This window comes from Phalangium opilio, unplaced genomic scaffold, assembly GCF_054372755.1.
Source record: "Phalangium opilio isolate 3A_F unplaced genomic scaffold, DU_Popi_V2 ptg000009l_1, whole genome shotgun sequence".
In the NCBI taxonomy this organism is placed as follows: domain Eukaryota; kingdom Metazoa; phylum Arthropoda; class Arachnida; order Opiliones; family Phalangiidae; genus Phalangium; species Phalangium opilio.
The window spans coordinates 15,096,432-15,107,232 of record NW_028324146.1 but is presented as its reverse complement, the minus strand read 5'-3'; positions in this window follow the sequence as shown (position 1 = coordinate 15,107,232).

Here is a 10,801-nt window from a genome sequence, read left to right as displayed (position 1 = left end):
AAAAAAGTGTTTAGAAACTAAACACTTGCCTAAACACGAAAATGCAACAGATATTTTATCATGTTTAAACTCATGTTTAAGTAAGAATGGTGTTTAGGTTTGCAACACCTTATGTTTAGGTTCAAAATGTGTCGATCGCTTGTCATATCTGGTATTTAAACATGTTTAAGGTGATATATGTCATGTTATTATATTACAATGCTTAGTAACAAGACGTGTTTACACGATTATATGCCTTGTTGTATAACATGTTTTCAGGATTACATGTTTAGGTTTTAAACATGACTAAAGGTTTATAAGCTTAGCTTCCTATCGTGTTTAAGGGTTTATAACAGGCCTGTGCGAGTACTCGATAAAAGGCAAGTACTCGATCGAGTCTCGAGTCGAGTACTCGACTCGAGACTTGAAAATCAAAATTTTAGGACTTGAAAATAATTTCGAGTCCTCAAAAATTCTAACTACTGGACTCGAGGAGGACTCGAACAGAGGCTTAACACCATATCAAGTCCAAAAATATTTACTATGGATAAAGAATTTATTCTTCTTTCGTCTCTTGTCAGCACGCACAAATCTACATTACATAGTGACCTAGCTTTCCCGTGCTGACAACCGAAGCTGCAACAAAGTATATATCGAATAAGCTGCCTTCGGAGCGAGTTTCGGAGATAGGGAGTTGCCTACCCTCTAGCGTGAAAACAAATTTCCTCAGGCTCATCCTTTATCCATGTATTTCGCCTGAACTCGGTGACTTGGAATTTCAAGTTGAGCGCGGTATCTAGTGGGGTTTTACTGATTTAGATTTTAGAGAAAACAGATGATTGGACAAAAATTTGACGTCAGCTAGAACATGTTTATTGACGTTTGTTACTTTTTATATCCAAGCTGCGATATTTGAACAAGTGAAGAGTAAAAAATGAAAGATATGAAAATATTTTGCTTTGATTTTGGCATGAAATAATTTATCAGGACTCGACACCGGACTTGAGACGTAGTTTTGTAGCTGAATTTAGGACTCGAGGACTCGATACCAGTTAAAGGACTCGACTCGAGATTCTATAAGATATTTTTTAGGACTCGAGACTCGACTCGAAGCCCAAAAAACTGGACTCGCACAGGCCTAGTTTATAAGCTTAGTTTTAAAGATATTTGCAGGTTTATCTTGAAAAATTTTGAATGGTGTTACGACGTGCGTCGGTTTAAATACATAGGTTGAAATAATTCCTGCGAAAAAAAGATACATAGTTTTCAGAAAAACCCGTGCCGCTTCTAGTCGGTAAACAGAAAATTTTCATTTTAGCTTTATTTAAACACTTCAGTAGCATTGCGCCGAATCCCATTCGACCGTAAAACCCTCACTTTGGCGGATTTACGATTCTGTCCAATGGGACAATTCCATTGCACCGAAAAACCCGCACTTCGGGTTTTTCCCGATGGAATTTATATTAATTTAACTTAAAACAATTTACGGCCTACGTAAAATGAACAATAGATCCAAACATTTTCTAAATTATTATTTTAGAACTAAGGATTATAAGAACGAAATAGTAATAAATCAGCAAAATATGACATAATAAAACCAATTGCTAATATTGATTTACTTCTTATGTTATATTCTTTATGAAAATACTTTAAGCCAGCCGTTTTACTTTACTTGAAGTGTATAACTGCCCCAAAGAGGAGGAGACGTCCTTCTAACCAAACCTAACCGAACAGTTACTTTTTGGAAAAAGCATATTGTTTGAGAACATCAATATTTTGGAAAAGGCGTAACAATGTTAAATGATTTATAAAATATTACTAACCTAACCTGGATTTGAAAAAAAACTTTTTTGGATGAAAGTGTTTTTGTTTAATGCTTAACCCGAGTCCAATTTTCACTTTTTCTGTATACTATTATATTATATATTTAGAAAACACGGTGTTGAAAACTTCCCGAGGTCGTTTTTTATTATCATCTTGTTGCATAGTTGTCAAATAGTGGCGCTTCCAAGGCAGTACGAATGTATTGAAAACGCTAGGACTTTTCAGGTCTCTTTATTCGACAAATAGCGCCGTTTGAATTGTAAATATCAAACCCGCGGTTGGGCTTTGGCAGGATTCGGTCTAATGGCATTCTGCGCAATGGGAATATACCTAATTAAAGAAATCTAGCCGACCTGTTGGAAATGTTGTTCTGTTATGAAAGCCAAGAAAGCTTATTTATTCTTCATGTCAAACCATCACTTTAAACATATATTTTGCTCAAAATTTGAGTCAAGGAAGTCCTTTTCTCAATATAAAATGAAAGCCATTGTGACTTGCATTATCAATATAGCCACAAGGTGTTAGATTATTCACCTTGTGGTAAAATATACCTCCACTTTTTCATTGTTTTTCTAAAATATTATAGTTCTTAAAAAAATAGATATTTAAAAAGTGTAAACCATATACCAACGTATTAAAAACATGTTACATTAAATAACACCTGGCAAGCGTTGATGTTTAGCTTAGTGCTAAGATTATTCTGTGTTTACCTCTTAAACGTGATAAAATAAGAAGTGTTTCTATTTGGAACACATTTTAAGGATCCTTAGGGAAGCAGAGATGTAATTAGACATCAGCATTGAAGCAATAAACATTACCTCACACCAATGTTTAACTTTATAACCTGTTCAGATGTTGCAAACCTAAACACTTTTTTTTTCTGTGTAAAGTTTCATCTTCCTTCGTGCCTCCCAGCAACTGTCATTGTACTCTTTCAAAAGTTAATATCTAAGATCATTTTTATAAGTTACAACTACAAATAAATGTGTGCGATCTTGTAATACGTCGATGTTGCAGCTAAGTTTTTTAAGCCTTTTAATGTTACTTCTGAATTCTACATATTATGTTTATCAGGAAACCTTACAGCTAAAATAAATCATTGTTTAACCATTTCTTCAACATGGGTGGGTCGGTTTTGTGGGAGGAGCTAGACTAATATGACGAATTTTACTTCACGAATTATTAATCTCAACCAACCAATGGAATTGCTGTTAGAAAGACGTTTCAATTATGATGCGTACGTGATGGATAGAACTCATGCACCACCCACAAAAAACCCCTTAGAAATTAGCACAATGATTCATATTAGTTGTAATGATTCCATTTTTACGTATTTTAGGCACATGGATTCTCTCGATGACTTGAAACCTCTTTAAAAAAGTACTAATAATAATAAAAACTTCCCCTGGTCAATATGATTGATTTCACTAACGAATCTCAAAATTTTAATTTAAAATCTCTACCAGAAAATCTCCTGAATGCAAATAATTTGACTAAAAATGGTTTAAATGTTTTTCACCTAAATATTCGCAGTTTGAGGAAGCACTTTGATGAATTTGTTATACATTTAGAAACAATCAAAATTTCATTAGATGTTATTGTACTAACCGAGACGTTTCAAGTCAGGGAATATTCGGAATTTTCAATAAAAGGTTATAGCCATGTTTTTTCAAATGTATTTCAAAATAGGAATGATGGGGTAGTTATATAAAAAATGATTGAACTTACGTCATAAACAATCTACAAATTTCCGGGGCAACTGTTAAATGTGTTGATGTTAAATTGCCTAATAATATAATTTATAAAGTAATTGGTTGCTACCGTTCACCAAGTAACAATGTCACGGAATTTATTGATGACCTATATACAAAATTATCACGAGATATAAGCGTACGAAACGTGATTTGGACAGGAGACTTAAATATAGATTTACTGACCCCAGAAGAGCAAACTGTCTCCGATTATCTAACTACCCTATACGAGAAAGGTTTTTCTCGTGTATTAATAGTCCAACTAGAGAGACGCCCACATCCAAATCATGTATTGACCATATATTTATAAAACAGAACACGAACAATGAAGTAATTTCGGTCATACATGAAGTTAAAATTACTGATCACTACGCAGTTTTAATTAATATATCTGGTGCACGCGAAACAAAGAATCATAATAAACAGAAAGTAATAAACGAATTTGACTATAACAAACTTATCGATGATATAGAAAAAGAAACATGGTTCAATTTCCTCTCAGAAAAAGACCCAAATGAAGCGTCGGAATTATTCGTAAAAACATTGAAACAACACATCGATTTAAATTTTAAAAAAGATATATTAGTTATTCGCATAAACAACAAAAACTAAAACCTTGGATAACCAATTCTTTAATTATTTCAATTAGGAAAAGAGACTCATTGGCAAAAAGAACTAAAATAGAACCGTTTAACACTGATTTAAAAAATTATTACCTAAAATACCGAAATAAATTAACGAAAATAATAAGATTAGTAAAAAACGAGTATTATAAAAATAAAATTGACAAATGTAAACAAGATCCAAAAGAAATGTGGAAAATTATAAATGAGTCAACAAATAAGTATAAACAACCCAATCAAATTGATAAAATTAACTATAAAAACCACATTTATAGAAGTGATAATCAACCTCTAGAAGTAGCCGACTCCTTTAATGAATATTTCTCCTCGCTTGGAGAAAATTTAGCCAAAGACATAATGTCGAAAACTATAGACACGCCAATAACTCTAGATTCCAGTGACACTAACTCTAAATCGTTATTTTTCTTGCCGATTACTCCAGTTGATATTACAAAAGTTATTGATACCCTTAAAAACTCTAACTCAAAAGGTCACGATGATATAGATATAAAAACTTTAAAAAAACTTAAACAATTCATAGCAATTCCGCTATCGCATATTATAAACACATCCTTAACAAATGGGGTTTTTCCTAATATTCTCAAGAGAGCAATAGTTGTACCGATCTTTAAATCAGGCGATAAGACCGACTTAGGTAATTACCGACCGATATCTCTCCTTAGCAATATTTCAAAAATTTACGAAAAAATTATCAAGAACCAACTAACAGAATTCTTAGAGAAATGCAATTATTTTTCTACAAACCAATATGGCTTTAGAAAAGGTCTAAACACCAGTGACGCGATTCTAAAAGTAACGGAGACATGATATAAGACCGTAGACCAAAACAAAAAATCTATCGGTATATTCCTCGATTTAAGGAAAGCTTTCGATACGGTCTCCCATCCAATACTTATTCAAAAACTTGAGAAAGCTGGCGAACGGGGGGAACCACTAGACTGGTTTAAAAGCTACTTGAGCGGAAGAGAAACAGTTGTGAAAATAAATAATACGATAAGTAATACTCTCGTTGTGAGGTTCGGAATACCACAGGGAACAATCATTGGCCCGGTGCTATTCCTAATTTATATAAACGACTTATGTAACACAAAAATTCATGGCAAATTGGTATCTTTCGCCGATGATACCACTTTATTATTTGAAGGTAATACTTGGCTGGAAGTAATAGAGAAAGCACAAAAGGACTTGAACTTAATCCACACGAAATTGAACCAAAACTTGCTAACTCTAAATACTAACAAAACTAAATACATCTGTTTCTCTTCAAGAACGATAGAAAACTTACCAGATGAAATTAAAATCCACGCCAGTAACGATTGCAACAATTGCACCGCAAAATGTCTCATTATAGAAAAAGTTAACCAAATTAAATATCTAGGAATAATAATTGACAGTAACCTAAGATGGAGAGATCATGTAGGTCACGTAACAAAGAAAATACGATCGTGCTTGTATAAATTCTACAATGTCCGTAATTTTCTGGAACTTCCATGGCTAAAGAGGATATATTACGCCCTAATACAGTCCGTTATATCATATGGTATAATAGGCTGGGGAGGGACATACGAGAGTATATTAGAACCTTTGGAAGTTCTACAACGAAAAATTATACGTATATGCTTGAGGAGAGATTATCGTTACCCGAGTCGACTACTTCATAAGGACTTTAAAGTATTCTCTTTCAAACATTTATATGGAAAAGAAATACTGTTGTATGCATACAAGAGCAAAAATTATATGGAATATACAAATAATTATTCCACTAGATTTATGACAAAGGGTAATTTATTAATTCCCAAAACTAGTAAAACCATAATGCCTCTTATTTAGGTCCGAAATTATTTAACATATTAGATAATGATATAAAGAAGTGCTGCAGTCTAGAAATAAACCGTAAAAAATTATAGCATGGCTCATAGAAGTCAAATACTCCACGCTAACACCTATTCTCAAAAATGTCTAACGAAAGTACTATTTTATTAGCAATTAATTACTTTCTGATTAATCAAAAGATGTACGAAGTTCCCCAAATTATCAAAGTATAACAATTATAATAATTACATTAATTTAAAAATAACTACATACATAACCCTGCCACGTACGAGCTTATACTCATGTGGCAAAGGGTAGATGTACCATTTTTGTATGAAATTTATGAGTAACATGGACATCAATAAATTAATAAAAATTCAATTCAATTCAAGTTTATTGACTCTGTACAATAATAATAATAATCTTAATGTTACATCGGAAAGGTTGTCATTCCATAAACGTTCAATTAGAAAGTAATGGTCAAACGTTTTATATAAGATTAGATATATATTACTATTGATTTCTACAAACAGATTTGTGATTATGATTTAGTAATACTGCAAGTGAATGCAAAATTCCGTGGATCTTTACATGACAATTTCATATATAAAACCTCGAATATCTCTAGTTACTTAGAAAGAAAATTTGAAGAAGGTATTTTGAAATGATCTTTGCTACTTTGTAGGGTACTAATTTCACTATATATGTGAGGAAATGTTATTCATAAATGATAATTTAGGAGATGGTAGCTACCCGCTTTCACCATGGCTAATTACTCCTATTTCTAAACCACTGGTTGGGTCTCCACAAGAATGATTTTCTCTAAGTCAGCAATCTGCGAGATGCGTTATCGAAAGTTGTAATGGTGTTTTAAAACAGCTATTTCTCTGCTTACTTAAGGACCGCGTTCTTCATTATTCCCCTAAAAAGCAGGAAAAACTATCAGCGCATGTGCCGTTTTGTATAACATTTATATACTGCAGGTTGTACCAAGTGATTTTAACACATTAGAACCATTGGGAGATTTTGAATATGGGCCAGATGATAGACTATGGGTGGATGATCAACCATGGGAAGATGTTGCGCCACCAGTAGTAAACCAAGCGGGTAAATGGAAGTTGGTTGGCCAGCAAACCCCTGATCAGATAATTAGAAAATTTACTTAACAAAGTTTACACGTATATATTTTTATCAACTGTAGTTTAACGTTTTTAAACTGAATAAATTATTTTGATTATTTATACAGAATAAATTATAGTTCTTTCAATTATTTATGCAGATTATATTATTTTAGTTCTTTAAATTATTTATGCAGATTATATTATTTTAGTTCTTTAAATTATTTATAGATTATATTATTTTAGTTCTTTAAATTATTTATACAGATTATATTATTTTAGTTCTTTAAATTATTTATACAGATTATATTATTTTAGTTCTTTAAATTATTTATACAGATTATATTATTTTAGTTCTTTAAATTATTTATACCGATTATATTATTTTAGTTCTTTAAATTATTTATACAGATTATATTATTTTAGTTCTTTAAATTATTTATACCGATTATATTATTTTAGTTCTTTAAATTATTTATACCGATTATATTATTTTAGTTCTTTAAATTATTTATACCGATTATATTACTTTAGTTCTTTAAATTATTTATACCGATTATATTATTTTAGTTCTTTAAATTATTTATACAGATTATATTATTTAGTTATAATTTATAGGAACATTTAAGTAAGTATTTATACAGAAAAAGTAAAATTTTAGGTTAAAAATGTAGAATAAATAATCTTTTGGTTAAGCTTGTATCTTTCTTAGCTAGTGCCAGTGGCGCCGCCAGAATTATTTGAACGATAGGCTAAGGAAGATTTGGGGGGCCCTTATAAAGTTTCAAAAGTAAAATTTTGTTGCTTAGCGTCGATAATATTAAATTAACAACTATTTTTATCACATTATTCATATAGAGAAGTTTAATATATTAAAGTTCAGTATTATCAGACAATAGACATATTATTATATAAACTATAGTTTGCAAAAACAATAAAAACATGGAGTCGGGGAGAGAGGGCAATTTTCAGTTAAGCCCCCTATCAGGTTACTGTGCACTGTTGTTGTGGTGAGGAAAAGGGAAATATGTTTACCAAAAGGAGTCTGACCTCGAAGTTTCATGGGACCAGAAGGAACGGGAGAGAAGTATGGGTAAAGAGCGTGAAACAAACAAAATGACCCAAGGGCTGGGCTCATAATTTTAGTCACATCGTAACGAATAGAAAGTTTTAGTAAATTTCCCCTCGATGCGCTACCTTTAAAATGATTACTAATAATCCTATAGCTTCAATTCATTTTCATCCCTTATAATTATGAGGGTGCGACACAAATAGGAATCTAGCGCTATATTTAACTGTGCTAAAATGATTGCCCGTAATCTCTACATTAATAATTTACCTTCTTTTATAATTGTAATGGTGCGACACAAACAGAAAACTTGAGTGAGTAGCCCCACAATAACGTATACCTAAACCATAATTGAAGTTGAATTACCTGAGTCGTAATCCTTACGTTCATAAACTTACTTATGTTAAAATTATAATACACTATATTAAATATATAAAGATACCGTATACTTCCATTTGCTTTTAAAATTATTTTCGCTTTCTGGAGAAATAGACGAAAATTCTGGGGTCGTGATAAACACCGCCCTAAGACCATTAAAAAAATGCACCATAAATATATACTTTCTTTTTCATTTAACGTTAACCTCGATTTCGTTGAATGTTTAAATAGAGGAGCGGGATTGAATGCGTGAAATCCTGCTTTTCGAGGGGTGACAGACATTTTAAAGGGAGAGTTTAAAACCTTCCATTTTATTAAGGCATTCCAATATTCGATTCTTTCGCTTTAGATATATAACACAATTCACATTCACTCACCCCACTTGTACAATTAAGTGAAATGCTTAAATTTACTATTAACTATTACAATCCCCATCCTTGTAAAACAAGAACGAAAAATATCACCTCACCACAATCCTTTTTCATTTACTGTCCCTTCTATGACGAACCAAAAATTTTACACTACTACTACTATGAGAATGACAACAGGGAAGGTCAAACTAAGAGCCTTATCGTAGATGTATATCATACGATGTGTCTAAAAATCAAAAAGCGAGATAACTTTTAACACGAAAGTGTTTGTTAATCCATTTCCCGTTTTGTAGAACATTGTAAAAATCAGACGCCAAAAGGTTCATCATCCTTGTTAAACTTTGTCTAAAGTAAATTTCCTTGTAGGCCTAGATCAAAATATTGTAATAATGGTATTTTAATATTATGGGAACCTAATTTCGGGACCCCTCTGAAATTTACGGGTAGGCTGTAGAATACCCAGCCTACCCCTGGTGGCGCCACTGGATAGTGCATCAACCAACATCTGGATCACATCAATTGTACGCTTATGAGTTGCTAGTTTCAACTTCTCAATGAGATTTTCTTGTTTTATTTCCACTAATTGCTTTTATTGCAAAACCAGGTCTTCGGTGGCTTTAGCGTGGCGTGATAGTGAAGTTGCTATATCTTTCAAATATCATTCTGAGAGTCTTGGAACTTTTCCAACAGAGACGATGTATTTTCAAATTCACTTTGTTTTGCTTTTTTCCCTTCCATCATCAATTTTTGTCTTTTTCCTATGCTGACTACATTAATGTTAAGATCCAATGGGCTTCCTCTCTTGTTAGTCACTTTAACTTACTTTTAGCTAATTTTCGATATGTCTCTTGTTTTCATTAACAACAATAGGCTCTTCACTAGCGCTATCAAAATCATCGACAATGTAGTTTTCTAAACCAACATATTCTGACCAAGGAACTTGCAGATGGAAGCGGTTTCTTTGAAAAGCTGCTTGCAGGTTTTTTAGGAAGGAGTGTTTTCAGTCGGCAAGGTGCTTCTACTCTGATAACCCACACTAATAATATTACAACCATTATAACTAAGCTAGTGTGTTATAGATCTCTTGTAAAATTACAACTCCCTAATTTTACCCAACGTAAACTTACATCATCAAGTAGACCATATTCTTGAGCTGAAGCTATTCCCTCCACCAATTCTTTACCATAAACAACAAATAACTGCTCTTCTAGAGGTGTAAGAACCTCTGTTGACTGGTTTTAAACCTTTCATTCTCTTCTAAATAGTTTATAATTGTGTTTCTGACCACTACACTCCAATAACACTAGAACTAAATCAACCAAAATAACTTTCAAAGTGTCAATTCAATTAAAGATACTGTATTTTGTTTCGTCTGCTATTAGTAGTTGCAACTTCTCCCACCCCTCTATGATTGGTTTCAGTTGACCACGAGACTAACGAAAACTCTCCCTATAAACCGGAGGTACGTCTCTCTTTCGACATCTACCTCGTATTCGAAGATCGACAACTCCGGTATCGAACTCTAACGATACACGTTGCAGAATACAATTCTTCGTTCGAGAAGGATCTCGATGGAGACGGCTATATTGAAGATCGTATTCGATTCGAGATTGAGATCTAAAAAATTTCCAGAATAGGCTCCCTGATATACAATCTAAAATTAGTTTCGACATGTTAAGCGACGAATTACGCCAAATATGGCTGAATTCAAACAAATTTAAAGGGTGAAATTACATCTAACATGGCTCACATACCGTTATTAACCACCATGGTTGTTAAACATTTAAAACCATATATTGGGCTATATTCTTCTTACGAAAGTAAATTCCCTTTTTTCACGGTCTTGGGTTTGGTT